The sequence below is a fragment of the Triturus cristatus genome, chromosome 2_1 (genome assembly GCF_964204655.1).
Source record: "Triturus cristatus chromosome 2_1, aTriCri1.1, whole genome shotgun sequence".
Classification (NCBI taxonomy): domain Eukaryota; kingdom Metazoa; phylum Chordata; class Amphibia; order Caudata; family Salamandridae; genus Triturus; species Triturus cristatus.
Window position 1 is genome coordinate 255,832,474 of NC_140581.1, and position 19,917 is coordinate 255,852,390.

General features: G+C 45.6%; 1 protein-coding gene across 4 annotated transcripts in view; it reads left to right on the forward strand.

Moving 5' to 3' along the window:
• The first annotated feature begins 263 nt into the window (after window positions 1-263).
• RAI14 (retinoic acid induced 14) overlaps window positions 264-19,917 on the forward strand; it is a 486,624-nt gene continuing 466,970 nt past the window's right edge. The window contains exon 1 of one of the 4 annotated variants that reach the window (XM_085630935.1): window positions 264-360. The gene's annotated coding sequence lies outside the window, so the exon portion shown is untranslated. Of the gene's footprint in view, window positions 662-1,006; window positions 1,104-19,917 lie in introns of those variants that run through there. The other 3 variants (XM_085630928.1, XM_085630947.1, XM_085630943.1) reach the window with 3 other exon arrangements.

Sequence of the window (19,917 nt, forward strand, 5' to 3'; positions counted from 1 at the left end):
GCATGTTTAACTTGGGGGGCACGACCAGTGCCATATGCTGAAAAGTAACATGATGCCCAATCCTAAAAAAAGTTACAGTGGGTAAAAAAAAATAAGTTGTAATTGCTTCCAGAAATGTAATTAGAGTCTGGATATGTGCGCAACGAGTCCTTTCTTTTCACTTCAGCAATCAGAGAGCTCTAATCGCCAGCAGGCGCTCAGGGGACCAGCCAGCCGCTCCCTGCACACAGGAGCCGGCCACAGCCAGGATACCGTCCAAGGCGCCGTGGGGACTGGGAGTGGTACAGTCCGCCGCTCCCCGGAGTTCCTGTGCAAGTGGTTCGGCCCGGGAGTAGACTGCATTCCAGCGAGTCATGTAGGGTGAGTGCTCTGAATGAGTCGCTGTGCGCTCCCCGCTCGCTTCGGATGTATGCCCCGTGCTGCTTAGAGCTGCTCACTGCCCCTCGGTGACTTTCCCATCCCTGTCAGGAAAAGACAAAAGGGAGGTCTGTGAACTTGTCCAGCACTAAAAGCGAACTCATTAAAAGGACACAGACCTCATCAGCAGCAGTAACATCTGTGTGGAGTCCACTTTACAGACCCTCCGATGTTAATGGCATGTGCGCTTAGGGACAGCAGCTGCCACCTTTCCACAGACCTGTAAGAGAGGCGCCTCTATGGGGTAAGCTGTTGTAACTTTGCATTCTTCCGTGACTGCGATACTTTCCCCCTTCCCTCCTCTTCCTTTTGTTTGCGGGCTAGTGCTGGTGCAATGGTGTTCTGCTCGCAATTGAATGGGAAGGGATGAATAGGGCTATTGTGTGGGGGTGAGAGGGGAGGGGGCAATAGAAACTTATTTAGAAGCATGCTGTGTGGGAGCAGCACTCTCTGTGGCAGATAAAGCGCTGCGGGTTGAGGTCGGGCTGTGGGCGCGTTGCAGAAAGTTTTTCGGCGGCCGGAAAGTTCTCGTTTCTGGTGAATGAATGACTGGGTAACTTTGGGCTGGACGATGCAGGGCACGGGGCACAAAGTGTGAGAGCGGGGCGGCGCGCGCATGAACTGGAGGTACCGGTCCTACTACTGCTGTCATCCTGCAGACACTGACCACCTGCAGACGGAAATGGGTAAAGTGTACATGCTATCACGAAATGCGTGCAGGCTCCGAACATGCTATTCCGGCATTCATTTTTACTAGTTTCCATGTTGCAAGAGGGGCTGTAGAGTCGTGATTGGAAAGTTGATACACTATATATATATGTAGTATGCCCTTTAATTGTTTTAATGCCACCCCTGTCTACTGCCGTCCTGTACAGGGGTGGCGGGGGATGGGGTGGGGGCGTAGTGGGAGTGGTTAGTCGGCAGTAGCCGCGCGCTGCAGTAAATCGCCTAGGCGACCCTCATTTCGATGTACGACCTTCTTTATAGTGAAAACGACCAGCTTCGTCTGTGTCCCTGCGAGGCGCGCATGAAGTCCTGCGCGTTTGAATGGGAGGTTCAAGTTGGACCACCGCGCGCACCTTTAGTGCAGTATTGTAGCTAGACACATGTATGGCAGGCTGATGTTGTGTATGGTTCACTGTGTGCTATCCTGTTTTTCACGACAGTTGTCATGTGAACTCTCCGGTACTGGCACCTTCTACGAGATGTGGTCTAGCGGCCAGCGTTACTGACCTTGGTACTGGGGAACCAGGTTCGAGTGCCGGTGTCAGTTAAACTTAAACATGCTGTGATTCTGGGCAAATCAGTGCCTCAAAATGAATCTGAGCTCGTGTAATAAGATTCAATGCCATTTGGCCAAGTTCGCGCTATAAAAACTCCAAACATACATTTTGCGTTATTGTTTACACAGCCGGGCGCAGGAAGCTGCCTCGAGGAGCCCAGGCTGGAATGCAGACAACGGGGAAGGGGGGACTGGTCCAGTTTCTCTGGGGTCTGAGGCTGGCTGGCCTGTTTGGCACTTGTGTGAGCCACAGATAACTGGCTGTGAACAAATGGCCATGGGGCGGGGGGAGGGGCGGCAGTGCGACGCCCATCACAGAGATGGATGAGTGTGTCATTCACTGGAACTAGACGATGACTCACTGCGACTTTTTCCTTCTGATGGGTGACACCGGGCTTCGGAGTTCAGGCGGGAGCGTGTGGGATGCCTATCGCATCGCTTGTTTTTCCGCTTGTGGTGACGGGTCACATGCTTGGGATACAACGTTTGGAGAACTTTGGGGCTGACTGGAGCTGTTTGTCAGTATGATGAGGCAGCGCTGAAGATAACGCAACCTAGTTTATTCCAGTGACATGACTGGGCAGAGATACTGTTTCATGATATATTGAGGAAATGGCATGTGTGACTGTTGAGCCAGACAGTATGCTACTGTTTGGAATTGTAAGAGTGTTCTGGCCCAGGGGCGTAGCTACCATTGGAACAGCAGGTGCAGTGGCACCGTGCCTTCACGGGCCCATTGAACCCAAATCATTGCGGTATATTACTACCCCAGCAGCGGTCAAGTGGGCAGTTCTCATTGCTTGCACCAGGGCCCATGGCTACTGGCCTGGCCAGGGCCACACTCGAACAAGGACTACAAAGTTGCTGGGCACAGTGGTGCATTCATAGGACAAGAGCTTAAGAGTATTTATTCACAATGTTTGGAAACAGCGATAATTCGCTGTTTTGACTTGACCATGCTTACATATCGGGGGTCATCATTAGTCCAAAGGAGTGCTAAAGGTTTTATATAAGTGTCTTTCACATATGCTCTCCGCAAGGCCTGATGCCCTGGTGTGGCCGAGGGGCACAAACAGTGCTCCACTGAGATGGTCTCCAGGATTTCAGCCTGAACCCATATCTGGTGAATATGGATGACGCTGAGTGGGTTTTCTGCGCCCTGAACTGGGTGTATTGCTTGATTTCCAATAATATGGCCTGCTAGGGTGTAGCTTTCATTAGTAAAAGTAGATACTGGGGCCTGGGGTATACCTTTCCCACTGCACCCCAGATATGTTTGTCTGTTACTGTCCAGTAATGGGAGGGGGGGCTATTTTCTTTTCTTGCGTTAGGGCGATGGCACACTTGCTGCACCACTGGTAAGAATATGTGCAGGGAACACACTCTGTATATTACCCGTGCTTACACTATATAGAGGCTGCCAGATGTTGAACTGTGCTAGCAGTGCACGTGTTATAAACAAGGCCTGTCACCTTTGGCCTGGAGCTGTATGTTCTGCATCTCGGTGGTATGCAAAGCACAACTTTCAGCCAGGCGATGTGTGTACCCCTCAGATACAACTAACATGGCTTGCATCCTAGGGTGAGCACATATTCATTGTGTGTATGGGATACCCTGGGCACGGCCAGGCATGTGGCAGTGATCGTTGTCGCTTCAATGTATGCATTGGTCCAATTTATATATTTTTTAACTTTGCAGGCAGTTCCCAGGTTTATCTTTCTTTGAAGGGAGCCAGTGTTGGGTATGATGCCAAAAATTATAGGTATTAATTGCTAGCCCATCCATTCTCCAACCCTATTCTCTGTCTCCAGCCCACACCCATGTGTGGGAGTAAGCCTATGTGTGTGAGTCAGTACTGAAGCCAGTGGGATACATTTTGGATGCCCCTGGTTTAGCGTGGCACAAAATGGAGGTTGAGGACAGCTTCCCCAGGCAATGGAAGTGTATTGCCTACATTCTTGTCGTTTGGAAGGTGGTGATTCCGACACCAACATGCAGAGTATGGAGGCATGGCTACCTTTAGAAATTCCATGAAGACTTTGGTGGGAAAGGGGCGCTGATGAGTTCTTCTGGAGCACTGCCATTTGAAAATTTGTACATGTGGAGGGTGGGTCTACGGTTCCAGTTTTTCAAGGTGAGAAAGTCTCGAGGCCTGGCATGCACTTTTATTTCTCCTTGATTGCTGCTTTAGAAAGGCTGATGACATCTGGGTGCAAATAACCTGCACTTCATTGTGTCCACGTGGTGGAGCTCCTGCTTGGAGACAGCCCCGGTGCTGCCTGCTGTGAGAAACATCCATCTACACAAAAGCTATGTCGGGAGAGCAGCCCGAGGTGGACACTTAAAGGGAGAACCAACCCAACTGGGTGAGACTGTGAATCCACATTCACTGTCTGGAGCAATGTGTATAAAACTCGGATCTAAAACACTCTACTTGGCTCCAGTCCCAGGTTCTTCTTGTCTAAGAGATGGAGGGCTTCACAGAGTACCCAACGCTGCGGTGTCATCGGAGCTGGTGTCTGCCTGACAGACCGTCTCGTAGAGTTGAGGGGACATCACTGTAAGTCTGCATTTGTAGCTGAAGAAGCTGAGGCTAAGCCTGAAGCGTGCCTGCCTGTGGTCGTCCTAGAGGAGGGGAGGCTATGAGCCTGATCAGCATGGGAAGCTGCAACTGCTGAAGGATCAGTACCGTGATTCCCGATCAACTGTGCTGCCTTCACCCAATGGCGTTGGCACCAAAGAGAGATTACCGTGAAGATGGAAGTCGCTGGCTGCTCTGCCTCGCCATCTGCACCGACGCTCAGGCATTACAAGGCTTCACTAAGACCAGACCAACGCCATGGAGTCGAGTCCAGAGACTTGGCACTTTCTGCCCAAGAGAAACCAAGGCTAGGAGCAAGTGACTAGATTGCGCTTTAAGCCGCCTGGTGGTTACATTGGTAATCTGCACCTTTGCCTAATTGTTGCCTTTCCTACCAGTTACAAGGGATTGTAGTTCCTACGGCTACCCAGGGATGGGGAGAGGATACTGAAGCAGGAAGGTTTATCCCCTTGTGTAGAATGCAATCATGATTACAAGCCTGTATTCGCCTACCATAAACTTGAATTGTGTAGTATTTAGTTCTGTTGTGTGCCTAGAGTGCAGGCTTTTCATACACGGCATGTACACTGGGATGGACATTAAATGTACTGTGTGCATTGGTTGATTGTTCAGCTCTGAGCTCTTGCCCTCCAAGCCACCTCCCTGTAAAGCCTGTGACTGCTCACCCTCACTACCCTGAGAGTCAAGTGCAGAAAGGACTGCATTTGGCCCAGTTTGCAGAGCCACAGTTGGGTAGACCCCAAGGCTCCAGTGGCAAAGAAACTCACCCCCCCCCCCTTGGGACCCAGTAGGCCCCATCTCACTGCCTGACCTGTGGTTCTCCCCCGATTCCCTCCCACACTGAACTGGCTCTGGCAACATCTAACAAGTAAAGATTGAAACCTGAGCCATGCTGCTTTCAGTAATGGTCATAATGTAGCAGTTCAGAGAAAATGCAAGTTTTATTGCAGCTTTCCTTGGATAGGACCAATAATCTAGGGAGAAAGGAGTTCAAAGTGAGCCCACTGATGCCTTCGGGAACAAAAAACAGCTGCAAAGGATGAGTTTTTTCGGGATTGTTCACTCCCAACCCAGTGGCTGTTTGGAGTCCTAATTTCAGGGCATGGTATGGATGGCCTGTGCACTTATAGACCCTTTCTATGCATTTTGATCATATTGGTCCACAGTAAATGACCTACGGGTGTTTGCTTATTACAGACCTTCGCTTTCAGGCCATGTTTAGTGTGTGCGTATTCTCTCAGATGATTCTGTATTGCAACACCCTTTTTTATCTGCTCCTACAATTGTACTGGCAGCAAATAAGCTATCATCTTAACCCAATGAAGTTCCAGCATGAACAAGAAATGGCACAATGTATGCCTGGGCATTGCCAGTTTTGTTATCCAGGGACTTCTCTTTCATACAGGCAAAGGCACCATATGCCCATCCTATGCCCAAGTACTGCCACCATGTGCCTAAGGTACTTCCCGCTAGTACCTGCCTATAGCCAGGTACTGCTAGATTATGGTCCAGTCTTGCCATACTATTCCAAGATGTATCATTAAATACAATAATGATGGCAGCCATATGCCCAAGATCAGCCACCACGTGATCAGGTACTGCCAGGTTATGCCCCATACCTATCCTCATGTGCCTGACAAGTGGCATCATAAGTCAAATATTGCCCATGATAGGTCACAAATAGGCCACCATGTGCCTGTGCTCTCTTGTGCTATGCGCATGTCCTGATGCTGGGAACCCCAGAGGCTTACGCTGTCCCATGAAGTGCCATGATCTGCTTCAGTACTGCTAGTGTATGCCATGGGGCTGGGACTGTACGGTCAAACAGTTGAAAAATCCACCAATATTGCGAGAAACACTTAGTGAACCCCTGCATCACGTGCTTCCCAAGGCTCCTACAGGTTCATTGACTGCACTACGAAGCAGAAGTCTCAATGAAAAGCCATCCTCCGGGACTCCTTCCATTTACAACTTTGCCCCCCTTTGACTAATCGGCTCCATGTTTGGCGAAACATAATTTTAGTTGTGCAAACATATTTTTGGACAGCTGAGTGCAAACTGAACACCAAGGGCCCAACCAACCCTCACACAGCACTGCTGGCAGCATTAATTAAGACACTCATGCCATCTTTCCAGCTGTCTGGGCGGCTCCAGATGATGCTTGTGCCAAAATATGAGAATTAGAATTTATAGTACTTTTGGAGTTTTTCCCATGGATATGCGAAAAGTATGCAAGTCCTGGGTGAAATGTGACCGTTTCAGGTGCCATAGTACCGTATTCTTGGGTGATTCTTCATTCTGACCTCTCATGTTTAGAATCGTTTGGTAAAATCGCCTCGGGAGACCCTCTAGGCGCTGTAATAAATGTACACCTTGACTTAGTTCAGGCTCCGAGATCTTTTTACAGTGCTCTTCCATCCAGGGGAGACATAAGTCGTGTTATAGTCTCTTTCAGTGAGCTGCTTACTCCAGATATCGACGCTTTACATCCTTAAGGTGGGCAGCAGACCTGTTCTCTTATTTTGAATATACCATAAATCATATAATGGCTGATTCAGAGGAAAATATGCCTAAATACTGCTGTTGTGTCAAGATTAAACGATGTACCCTGTTTATTGTCCAGACCGGCTCACATTGAGATGGACAGTAGTACTGCTGCCTGTAACATTCATCATGTCTGCCAGGAAACAGGAGCTTGGAGGGAATGTTAAAAAATAGGATGTCTCTAAGTTCATACAGATTTACAAATCCAAAGTCTAAGCCTCAGACTGTACACTTATGCACTAGATAGTGGAAGTCCAGTAGCACTTGAAGTTATGCGGCTAGCACTGTGGTATGTTATCCTGCAGGACTGTGCTAGGACTTAAAACAAAACAAAACTTGGAGCCCACTCCCTTCACTGAAAAAATAAATTTTCTTGTCTTTTTTTCAGAATTTTGTTTTTAACTTGACTTACAGAAGAGCCGACCCTGTATCCTGACATTCCATGTCTCAGGGGTGAGGTGCATTTTCTTCGCTAAATCGTACCCACGTTAAAAATTGTTTACCATAGCAAAGTGGAGTGCGCCACATAAACATTTCTTATCCCTCATGTTCTTTATTTTACAGAAGATAAAAATACTCTTTAGGTCTGGAGTTAGCCAAAACCATTTGATTTTACTAAAATTATACATATGATATACATATTTACAGGGTCTTTCCAGGGGCAGCTCCTCCTTAATGGTGGAGGAGCGTCACCCCACAGCCCGTGCCTGCAGACAATAAATGAAATGATTGTAAGACAGTATTATAATTTTATTTATGCTGAGCCCCGCAATACACTACGTATGGGGTGGGGCCAGGCCGAGGCAGGGAGGAGTACTGTGCACCCATACGTGCGTTAATGTGCTTGACAGGCCGGCCAAACACACATGGTTGGAGAAACAGCACAGGCTCCAATGCACTGTCTGAGTGGCAAACGAGGCTGCACCTGGATTGGGTGTGGAGCCTATACCCTGAGGCCCCATCCCCTTCCCACCCGACGCCATCGAGAGAAGCAGCAAGGCGGTAGCAGTAAAGTCGCTTTTTTTTAAACATATATTTTATTTCACACCCTTCCCCTCCCCAACCCACCGCCCTCCCCAACCGCGGCCGTCCTACCACTTTAGGTAGGCAGCTGCCGCCATTGGGGCTTTCACTCAGACCTCATCTTTTACTGGTCTTTTATTGAGTCAATCACATTTTCTCCCGCCTACTACAGCACACAGGATAGGGGCATTGGACCACCCTTCATCAGCCATTGATGAGTGATAGCATTCTGCCCTTTCACAAAGTAGTTCTTTTAAGTGCCATGGACTTGTATAGAAATATGTGTTTTTTTTCAGATCAAAAATATTTGTGAATAGCTATTATTTTGTTTGACAAGGGTCCGGTAGCTTCCCAAGCAAAAATGTTAAAAAAATTTTTTTAAAAAAAAGTGATAAAATAAATCAAGCATTGAAATATCAAAAAGACTTGTGGTCAGGGCCTGGGACCACTATATGTAATTTACAAGGCATGGTCTTTCTGTCCCATGGATTTTGTTTCTGTTCATCTTCGTTTGAGGTTTGTGTGTGTATATAATTTGTCTTGGAGACTGGAAGGATTAGTTGAATTCATGTAACAACAACTGCCACCTTCCAGGTTCGAACAGCTGCACAGACCTTCCTTTTGCTTCTTATTGCTTGAGTTACACCTCTTTACAGGAAACATTGTTTCCTATTTCGACAACGTTTGATCAAGCTACATGAAGAAAAAAATAAACTATATAAACATTTTATTTATGATTGAATGGGTACGAATTTTTAAAATTTTTTTGCCCTCTGGCAAGTTCTGCGTGTTTTTTTTAGTCTTCCACTACAATGTTTTGAGCATGCAAGATCCTGTATCCAGGAGAAGTCCATATTGTGAACTAGAAGCCACTCAGGCCTTTATCTCTCTATCCTAAAACCACCACTACTAGAGTTAGACATCTTATTTACCAGATGCTCCTTTCTGGCCGTACTTTCAGGGGCTTGAAAGATCCTCAGCCGCTCTCCCAGATCTACACGGGCCCTGTGACCGGCCCTTGCATTTATTAGCATTTTAGGTTCATGTGCTTTACAACTGCTACACAAATGGAAAATCCATACAGATGTGTGTCTTCAGTTGGTGACACGAGTGCATCAATCGAAATTAACATTTCACGTTTCCTTCATAAAATCTAGAATAATTCTTTTTATTTGTGTGCTTGTGAATAAGGACCAAGCCATGTGCATCAGAGCCCCTTCTAAATAAAACAAGCGTTTGCAATGCAATAGGTCTTGCATTTGCGAGAGTTTGAGTTATTGACATTGTAAATCATAATGCCTTTTCTTTATGTGTTTTGAAAAACTGCTAGCGGTGTGTAAACACTGCTGGCAGGTTTGCTAAACACATAAATAAAAGGCATTTTCATGTACAATGCCAATAGCCCAAACTCTTGCAAATGCGAGACCTTTGTGGCACTCACGCTTTAGCTGTAAACATCGTAAGCTAAAGTGTGGGTGCCGCGATTGCTTAAAAAGTAAAGAAATAGAAAAATCTTTTTTTTCCTCTTTCTCTACTTTTGAACCAATTGCAGCACCTGCGCTTTAGCTTAAGATGTTTAAAGCTGAAGCACGGGTGCTGCAATTGTAACAAAAGTAAGCAGATGGAAAACAAAATAGCGGCTGTACACTTTTTTTCTATTTGTTTACTTTTGTTACACTAGCGGCACCTGCTCTTAGGCTTTGAACATCTTAATCTAAAGCGCCGGTGCCGCGATTGCTTTAAAAGTATAGAAATAGAAAAAAAAGCCCTTTTTTTTTTCTATGTCTTTACTTTTGAAGCAATTGCGGCACCTGCGTTTTAGCTTAAGATGTTTAAACCTAAAACGCGGGGTCGCCATTGTAAAAAAAAAAAAAAGAGTACATTTTAAAAAAGGCATGCAGCTGTGTTCGCCGAGCGCAAGTAACAAAAGGAAAGCGCGGCCGCCATTATTAGTGCTGAGCGCTAGTTTAATAAGCCTATTGACCAATGAAAGCCACCATTTATGAAGGACTGGGACAGAAGCCAATTAGAAAGATGGGTGAAAAGTGGGCAGAGCTTCATGCCCTTATCCTGAATGTAGCATGTCTCGAAGAGACCGCGCAAGCGCTGCCTAGTCAAGACCTAAAAAAAAAAAAGACCTATATATCAGCCTAAAATTATAACAGCAGATAAGACAATTATAACAAATTGCAATAAAACCACATTAACCAGATTAATACATAGTAACCCAATGTACCGAAATAAGGTAGTAGGAAATCCGGTTTGCATTCATTGAGGAGAGTAAATATTTCAGGGTAGTAGCAACTTTGGGAAAAGAGAGTGATGGTCTTTTTCTTAAAATGAAGGAGCCAATAAGTGGAGGATGGACTGACTCTGGTCTTCTAATAATCAGTTCTTAGGCACCTAAATATGTTCGATCCAATGGGTAGCCTACATGCCAAACAATCAAAATTATATTTTGCACTCCAAATTAATTCAATTTCATGTTTAATAAAAATATATCTTTCAGGTAGTTCTTTTGCATTTTTTTGACAGGTACATAATATATTTGCATAGCTTACAAAATCGACTGTGTAGTTATTGTTAGGTCAGAGTTTCCATTGAAATGCGTTTTTTTTTTTTTTTTAATTAAAAAAATAATAATTTGGCACCATTTGCCGAATCTGCACAAATCTCCAACACACACTCCTCCACCCTCCCCAAAAAGATTATTGCGATTTGGGTACAACATGGCAAGGTTCGCACAGCTCTATCAAGGAGGAACAGGAGGTCAAAAACGTTTTTCCCCCATTTTAAATCCCATAGGAATCTTTGCTCTCCGATGCATAAAAAGACAACATGAACAGAATTATATCAAGATTTGCATAAAAGGAAAACTTTATTCAAGGAAGTGAATGTGCTTGGTTTGGTATATGTCCTATCAGTGGTTTTTGAAGTGGTGTTGAAAGGACTAAAAAGTTAGGACAATCTGGACAGTTAGTCCGTGCATGGAAATTAAAAAATGAACAAATCTGACTAGAGAGGGAGCTTTTTCCTTCCATCCATTTTAGTCCTGCAGATCACAAAGCCTCCGAAAAATCAGCTGTGACCGCTATAACAGAATGCGGGGCTCAGTCCCTGCATCTTGAAGAAGAAAAGTAAAGAAGCCATTAGTGGTCAGGGATAGCATCCCCATCGCACCTGGCTGAGGATCCAAAAGGGACCCCTCTTTCGATTAACATGAACAAATATATATTTTACCAGCGGTTATCAGTCCCCATTGCAGGTCCAAGGTCAGCAAAATCCTGCCTCATGGTGTACAAGCCCCTTGCAGCAGGCCCATCAGGCTTCCACAAGTCTGCAAGACTCCAAAAACAGTGCAGCGAGGGCATTCAACCTTAATTAAAAAATACATTTTTCAGAAGCAAAAAAATTGATAATAAAAAAAGGAAAACAATTTAAAAGTGAAGGAGTCTCAATTGGTCGGTCGAAGGCCATGTGCAGCGGGGGTTGGCTGTGGGGTGGGTTAGGCACAGGCCTGTGGCCACCTCCTCTGGTGCACAGTCAAAGGCTGTGTAAAGCGGGGTTGACACCAGGGTTGGGTGCTGCACCTAATCATTAGTTGTGGTATATGATAAAAAACTCAGAAGTTCACTGGGGAAAAGCAAGGTTTTGATGTTGTCAATGGTGCTAGTCATGGTTGCCGCCGCTCCTTGGTGGCTGTGCCTGACGCTGTTTCATAGGTTGGTGAATCTGCAGGAGGAAGGTATGCACTTTTGCTCTCCTCTGATTTATTGTTTCAAAAGGTTTGCTGATTGACATTTGTCCACAAGTCTCTTTGCTGAGCCTGCAACGTAAAATGAAGGAATCGAATGTGGTGTGGATATCACCAGACCATTAATGCTGCTTTAAGTTAAATAGACTTTTCTGAGAGCTCTCGTTGTGATTTTTTTAAGGCGGTAGATCACAAAAAAAATGTTTTAAATTGATGGCAGGAGTGGAACAAGGTCTACTTTTTCTTAATTGTGTTTTTCTTTTGAAGTCTGACTGCTTGTTCCGTGTTCCGAATAGGTTTGTGTGGTTACCATTAACTCATCAGATGGCTCTTTATGTATCCCAAGTTTCATATGCATTTCGAAATCTACTTAAGAAAGAAGTCATGAGGCGGTGTGGTATTTATGAAACATTAGCATACATACATCACCTGGCAGGGTTGTTTGCTTAATGATTTCATCACCTAACACATTTGCTACAACAACTTCAGAAATTTTCTTTGTAGTTCAGATATGGCCGCCTGTTTGGGGGGAAGGAAAAGGTTTGAGATTACCTGACTGCACGCGAACTGATTTGAAAAGTAGTGCGATTACACATGCTATTGTATCTGAAGCATAGATGTCAGCTAGCCACAGCCAGGAGTAGCGGCGGCTTCCCCTGCACTGTCCATGCTACCCCGGCTGTGGAATCTCTTGAAAACAGAACAGGAGTAGTACATAAACAGGGGGTCAACATGTATTTGTGCGTCTTAAATTGTGCTACCCATGTCATTTTCGAGAATTGACATCCTTGTAGCCAAGCACCATTCAGTGTCTTCACAGGAGACCCCAACATATGGGCCACAGCCATGAGGCCATGATGGAAGCAAGAAGGGACTGGGGGAGACTTTTGGGAGAGGTGATGCTGCTCCAAGGCTTGTGAAGCGCTCCAGACCTCTCCATCGTGGTCACCAGCGGTGGTTGTGAGCTGCCAGTGACTGTCTTGTAGTTGATGCAGCGGGTGACTGTGGATCGTGAAAAGGGGTCCAGTTGACTTCAGTAATTAAATGTAATAATTTTCTGTTTACCCTCCTAAAACACAATGAAGGTAAATAGGAAAAGGCAAGGTGATTATCTTCTACCTAAATAAAATGTTGGTGATAGTGACTTCCATTTCGTTTCAATGTTTGAATTTACATCATATATCCAGTGTCCTGCTATCTGGCATGGGTCTGGCCCTTCTGGACCTACATTGGACTCCTCTGTAATACGGCATCAGTAAGAGTGCAATAAATGTGCATACAGTAAGTCGTAAGTGTTCCATAGCCACTAGAAAGTTTTATACTCATGGGACTGTACAGCTCGTTCCAAAAATGTTCTCTCCTAAAACCAAGAGTTCCCAGTAAATACGAATTCCAGCGCCGCAGTAGTTCGTTAGCAGAGCTCGTTCTTGCATTGCCTACGAGATGGCTACCCTGGCAGAGCTCTCAAAGTCAGATGGCAGAAGAGAGGATCTTTTGTTCGGCGGATTTAAAACACCCATTCATTTTCTGCCCATTAGCAGATTAGTCAACAACACCTGTGAGATTATCTAGGCGGCTTTAAAGGGCATGTGCAATATTATCTGTTTGGCTCTAATTTGTTTTACTTCTCGGACCACGTTTTTCCCGTGACAATTCCTCCTTTATGCTGGTCTGTGAAAGGATTGCGGAAGGTTTCAAGAGTTTGTTTTAGCAGGTGCAGGCCCCGCATCCACTTTTGTACACAAAGAACACGAATGGTGCGAATTGTGGGTTTCATGGGATCAGAATGACTGGTTCTTAACGTACGAACAAGCATGTCATGAAAGGCACAAGCTGATGAACACACAACTACAGGGAATCCCAGTTCATGTATGTGATCTCTTTGGGGCATTATTTTAAGAAGGCGTCCGGAGGTATGTCGACAAGCTCCGAAATCCGATGCAGCTGGGTGTGACCGACCCCCCCCCCCCCCCTCCCTTGGTGCAAAGTGGTAACTGTTGATGATTACAACGGACGCTGACTGGTCCAGATACGAGGGCCTGTGGCTGGCTCTTGCGGCAGGGGTTGCTAAGGGGAACATTGCCAGAAAGTAGGGGGTGTCTCTACATCCGACGCTGGAGGAATGGAAACGGGACCACGATTGGTGCCAACGCGCTGAAGAAACGGCGTACAAAAGCAGGGGGGCCGCTAAGAAATGGGGGAAAATCGAGGCGCCTTGGCGGAAATATAAAGGGTGAACTTGAGAAACTGATCCATGCAGAGGGTGTTGTCTGCCGCCTATCTTTCAGTGTCTGCTTGTCGTGTAACCCTGACTATGCATACATACGGTGTCTGCAATTCTCCTGAGCTTTGTTAATACATTTTTTTTTTTTTTTTTTTAAACTAAAAAAAAAAGAAATCTGATGCAGCGCCGAGCACATCTTCCTTCAGCCAGAAGGCAGTCAATCTATAAGAGGCCTTACAGACCAAACGTAAATGTGCGCTATTATCCACCATGATGGTGAACGCACCGCGTCTCTTTCCCATGATATGTGGCAATATGTATTTGTTTGTGTTTTTCTATTCATTATGAGCAACATATGTCTAGAAGCTATCTTATTTTCTAATATAAGGGAGGGAAATAAGAAAACGCGAGGGAGAGAGTAAGGACAACTGTAGGGGGGGCAGAAGGTGAGGGGGACTTTACCAACCATTCTGGAGATCTTTATGTATCACTAGGGGGGATCTGTTCAGCAGAAACTTTTTCAGGTTAGCTTTGAAACACTTTAGAGTCATAACATTTTTGCACAAGAGTCGTCACTCTGTACGTGCTGTTTCCCCCTTGGTTGTTTTCCTCTCCATTCGGCGACGGAGAGCTTAGTGTCTTTGTTGGACATAGCTTCCTTTCAGACCTGGTCTGTTTAAATAAGCCTGCGAGGTAATCAGGGGCTTTTTGGTCGCGAGTTGCCTTGCTAATGACACAGAGGCTGTTTAATAGAACTTGCTGTTTGATGCAATGGGCTCATGGATTTTGAGACCAAAGATGACCCTGTTTTGAGCCATTTGTAGTTTTGTCAGTGTCTTCAGCTGGCTGTTGAGGAAACCGTTGAGCAGTAGAGTAGTGTGGCTAAGGCCTGAGCTTGAAGGAGGAAGATCCGCTGTCGTATGTTTGGCTGGATGGAGTTGTCAAGGTCCCTGCAAGGGGTGTTCACCATGTGGGAGCTGAAAACTGCTGAGGAGGTGTGTGCCTTCCTTTGCCTCTGTTGCTATCTAAGATTGCGCCTAATTCATCCCGTCAATGCTACTCTTCTGCCATAATGACTTTTTCATCATTTTATGTCCTCATAATATATAGAAGTGTGAAGTTTCTAGAATGACACTTGTTTTTTCTATACCTCTTAAAACCATACCCATCTAAAGTAAGCAGATCACTTTGGGAAACCTCAGCTTTCCAATTACACAAGTCCATAAGAGAGTTTCAAGGCTTTTATGTCTATGAACCATAGGTTGTTTTCATTGTGGTACTACGGACATCCACTGTCTTTGTAATTAAAATGCTGAATCAATTTAACTTGAATGGCGAAAGCCCAGAATTTGTCCATGCCCTCAAACTTCCTCTACCTGTGGGTCGGGGGAGAACAACCACATCATTGTCAAACACTCTGTTTCCACCTGGAACATATCTGGAATCAGCCGTCTTCTCAGCCATTTGTCAAGTATAATGGCGTAGGGATGCAAAATACTGCTTTAGGCATCAGAGTAAAAAGGTGGACTACCCCATGAAAATCCAGATGCTGTCCTCTAAGGGGAAATGTCTCAACATGAATATCTGTGCACAATCCGCCAGTCAAGGCAGATTGGTGGCAAACGGCAGGTATGTTTTTGGACGTCTTTGTCGGCAACCTATTACACTATCCTCATTCTGCCTTCTGCTCCATCAGTCTGCCTTCTGCTCTCCCATCAGACCGCCTTCTGCTCTCCCATCAGACCGCCTTCTGCTCTCCCATCAGACCGCCTTCTGCTCTCCCATCAGACCGCCTTCTGCTCTCCCATCAGACCGCCTTCTGCTCTCCCATCAGACCGCCTTCTGCTCTCCCATCAGACCGCCTTCTGCTCTCCCATCAGACCGCCTTCTGCTCTCCCATCAGACCGCCTTCTGCTCTCCCATCAGACCGCCTTCTGCTCTCCCATCAGACCGCCTTCTGCTCTCCCATCAGACCGCCTTCTGCTCTCCCATCAGACCGCCTTCTGCTCTCCCATCAGACCGCCTTCTGCTCTCCCATCAGACTGCCTTCTGGTCTCCCATCAGACTGCCTTCTGGTCTCCCATCAGACCGACTCCTGGTCTCCCATCAGACCGCCTCCTGCTCTCCCATCAGACCGCCTCCTGCTCTCCCATCAGACCGCCTCCTGCTCTCCCATCAGACCGCCTCCTGCTCTCCCATCAGACCGCCTCCTGCTCTCCCATCAGACCGCCTCCTGCTCTCCCATCAGACCGCCTCCTGCTCTCCCATCAGACCGCCTCCTGCTCTCCCATCAGACCGCCTCCTGCTCTCCCATCAGACCGCCTCCTGCTCTCCCATCAGACCGCCTCCTGCTCTCCCATCAGACCGCCTCCTGCTCTCCCATCAGACCGCCTCCTGCTCTCCCATCAGACCGCCTCCTGCTCTCCCATCAGACCGCCTCCTGCTCTCCCATCAGACCGCCTCCTGCTCTCCCATCAGACCGCCTCCTGCTCTCCCATCAGACCGCCTCCTGCTCTCCCATCAGACCGCCTCCTGCTCTCCCATCAGACCGCCTCCTGCTCTCCCATCAGACCGCCTCCTGCTCTCCCATCAGACTGCCTCCTGCTCTCCCATCAGACCGTCTACTGCTCTACTATCCGCCAAGTTCATCCAAACATTCATCTCTTTTTTTTTTTTTTAAACGGTACTGACAGGTTGATGAAGGTGAACAGGTGTGGTAGGCGGGACGAGGCCATGCAGATCTGCACACAAGCACAGTTCCCTCTGCCTCTCTCTCTCTTAATTCCTCTTCATATTGAAAGCCCTGAGTGAGCATAGGTCCCGCCACTGAGTTGCAGGTCACCCACAAGGTGGGAATAATGGTGTGCCTGCGACTCGGAAGACCAGTGTTACCATAGAGGTAAGGTCACTGGTGGAAACTGGAACAGTACACCAGTTTGGTCTTGAACAAGCATCATCTTGTTTCTTTCTGTATTCTTGGATGCAGTCCTTAAGATACATCATACAAACTTACAATTCTGTGACTGGGACTTGCAGGAGAGACTGTGATGAGTAGGGCACTTTCTGGTTGGTCAAGAACTCTTTACTAAAACTCAAATCATGGTTTGGGAGGATTGTTCCTTGTAGCTAACAGACTAATTGGAATGATTCCATGTGTTCTGAATCCTTAAGCCTAGAAAGTGCACCATAAATAAGGAAATCCTGAAGCAGATGAATCTGCCTGTTAACTCCTTGAAATGTTTCTCAATTACATTCCGGAAATTTAGTGAACAGCAACGCCTGCTCTCCTGCCTCGATGAGCAAACCTTTCATAGTTATGAATGTGGAAAATATTGGTTCTGTCGGGTACAGAACTGATTCTAGGTTTACTGAATAACAATAATCAAACCTTCCAGTAATAATCAATGAAACACTATGAGAGGAAAAGGCAAATCCCATGAATCAACGAAACGAGGACAAAAACACCAAAATTAAATCAATCAAGGTCTGTATTTAAGGATAGATCTATATGTTCTTTACATTTTATAGTGTTGAAATGACATTAACAGGCTGTCAAAGTTCATTAACATACAATTTGTTCCAACGGCGCAAGTGATATGTTGAAAAAAGGTGCGAAGAAAATGCTGAATGTGAACAAGATATATACAGTGCTGTACGCAATGCTAAAACTGGTCATTCAAAAGACATCCATCCCTTGGAGCACAGAGCTCGGCATCACTTGGGGTTTTAAATTTCCGTTTCGCGTGGGGCGGAGAAAGTAGGGTCAGGATTATCCTTTAGCATTGTGTACAGCACTGTATATATCTTGTTCACATTCAGCACTTTCTTAGCAGCTTTTTTCACCATATCACTTCCGCCGTTGGAACAAATTGTAAGTTCATGAACTTTGACAGCCTGTTCATGTCATTTCAACACCATAAAATGTAAAGAACATATAGATCTATCCTTAAATACAGACCTTGATTAATTTAATTTTGGTGTGTTTTTGTCCTTGTTTCGAGGATTCATGGTATTTGCTTTTCTTCTCTTTGCTTTTCATTGATTATTACTGAAAGGTTTGATTATTGTTATTCAGTAAACCTAGAAGCAAATCTGTACCGGACAGAACCGATTATTTTCCACATTCCTGTACACCCAGGTTCTGAGGGGCACTGGGTCACCCCATTATACTAGATGTATCTTTAATAGTTATGGGCACACTTTCTTCTTCCTGAGATGACACCCATCGGCAGCGGAGTTATACTGAACATGCCAATCATGCGAGTGTCGAAAGGCGCTGCAGTGCCCCTCTTTCATTCGGTCCCATGGCATTGTCAGTTTCAAAACTTGTGAGAACGATCAAAACTGTTTTATTGCAGCATGTTTATCTGAACAGCAATGCTGCTGCACTTTCTCTATACGCCTAGGCCTAAAAAACACAATACATTAGAACCATTTTTGAGATAATCTTCTTTTTTTGTTTCTCTGTTATTTGGTCTGGTGTTACCAAAGACCTTTTAGTTTTACTCATATTGTATATAGGATATACTTACTTATAGGGGATTTCAGCAGTGGCGGCTCCTCTGTTATGGCGGAGGAGCGTCGCCCCACTGCTTTCGAGCAGTGGAAAGGAAATATAAAATGATAATAACTTTGTTATTATCATTTTCTGTTTAGTTTGCGGGTGGGGCTGCTTTGCTCTGCTCACGGAGCAGGGTAGGGGTGGAGTGGTTTGCCCACTCCTAAGTATGCAATAACTTTTTGGTCGGCCCTCTCGGGCTTACTAAATCAGTAACGTGCATTTTCCCCTTTCTCCATGCAGGCTGCATTACGTCCTGCATGGATAACAAGCCCAGGCCCCCATTCCCTGGTTGAGCTTCGAATCAGATCGCTCAAAACCAATCACAACGCTGCAATGCAGCGTTTTGATTGCTCAGGGGAGCCTGGCTGTTCCTGGCTTCCTGTCCCATGAGGAGAGCAGGAGCAAGGATCAGAGACGCGGAACCCGGCGGCAAGGTAAGTGTGTAATTTTTGTTTTTTAAATTACATTGTTAAACCTCATGCTTCCCCACCCCCGTGTCCCCCCTCACACCCCACCCCTGCCCCGCCACCCACGAGGCATGCCAGCCGCCACTGGGTTTCAGCTAGCCCCCTTCATCAATTAGATTGTTGAATCATTCACATTTTTCCTCCGCCTTCTGCAGCATACAGTATGGATGGAGCAATGGGTTAGCCCACTTCAGCCACACTGTGGGTGATGGCATTCTGCTCTTTCACTGGGATCACAGCCTCACACAAAGTAATTACTTTCAGTGTCGGGGATTACAATGAGAGTATGCTTTTTGAGACAAAAATAGTTTGACGTTTAGCCATTTAAAAAATATATGTATATTTACAATTACCTGGTACCTCCTCCAACAATACAGCTTTGCAAAAAGCACGGCGAAAAAGCAAAACAAGCATTGACAAAGCAAAAAGGCTGTCAGTCACTCTAGACCTATTGATGTTGCTAGTGCTTGTTTAATATTGTGACCTTATTTTCACATACATTAATTATATCACATGTTGCCCCATCAATATGAATATATGTATTATATTGCATTCATTACAAATGGATCAACTGGAAAGCATCAATCTACCTGTTAGTCTTAAACATTAGCAGCAAACGTTAGTAAAGTACTTAGTACAAGTAATTCACAATTTTAATAAATCTACAGTGAAGTCCTAAACATCTAATTATGCTCTTATGCATCGATCCTAGTGATCTTCTAGAGCTGAGGGAGCAGTTTGCTGCACGTGATGCCATATTAGCAACAAATAAGTAGAGTTTATATTAAATTGAAATGCAAAAAATCTAAAGTTAGGCTGCTGGTAAGATTATTCGAGAATTTTCATAAACAAATTAAGCACCGTTTTTTTTAACTCAAAAACACTCCATGATCATTAACCTTGGTTACTGTTCCCCTCTCGAATCTGTCTCTGGCTAGTTAGTGTTTTAGTTTGTTTTTATCTCCTCCACTTCTGGTGGGAGACTGCATTATGCATTCATAATGTGAAGAAAATGTATGTTGTGAGGTTACTTGTGCGATAGC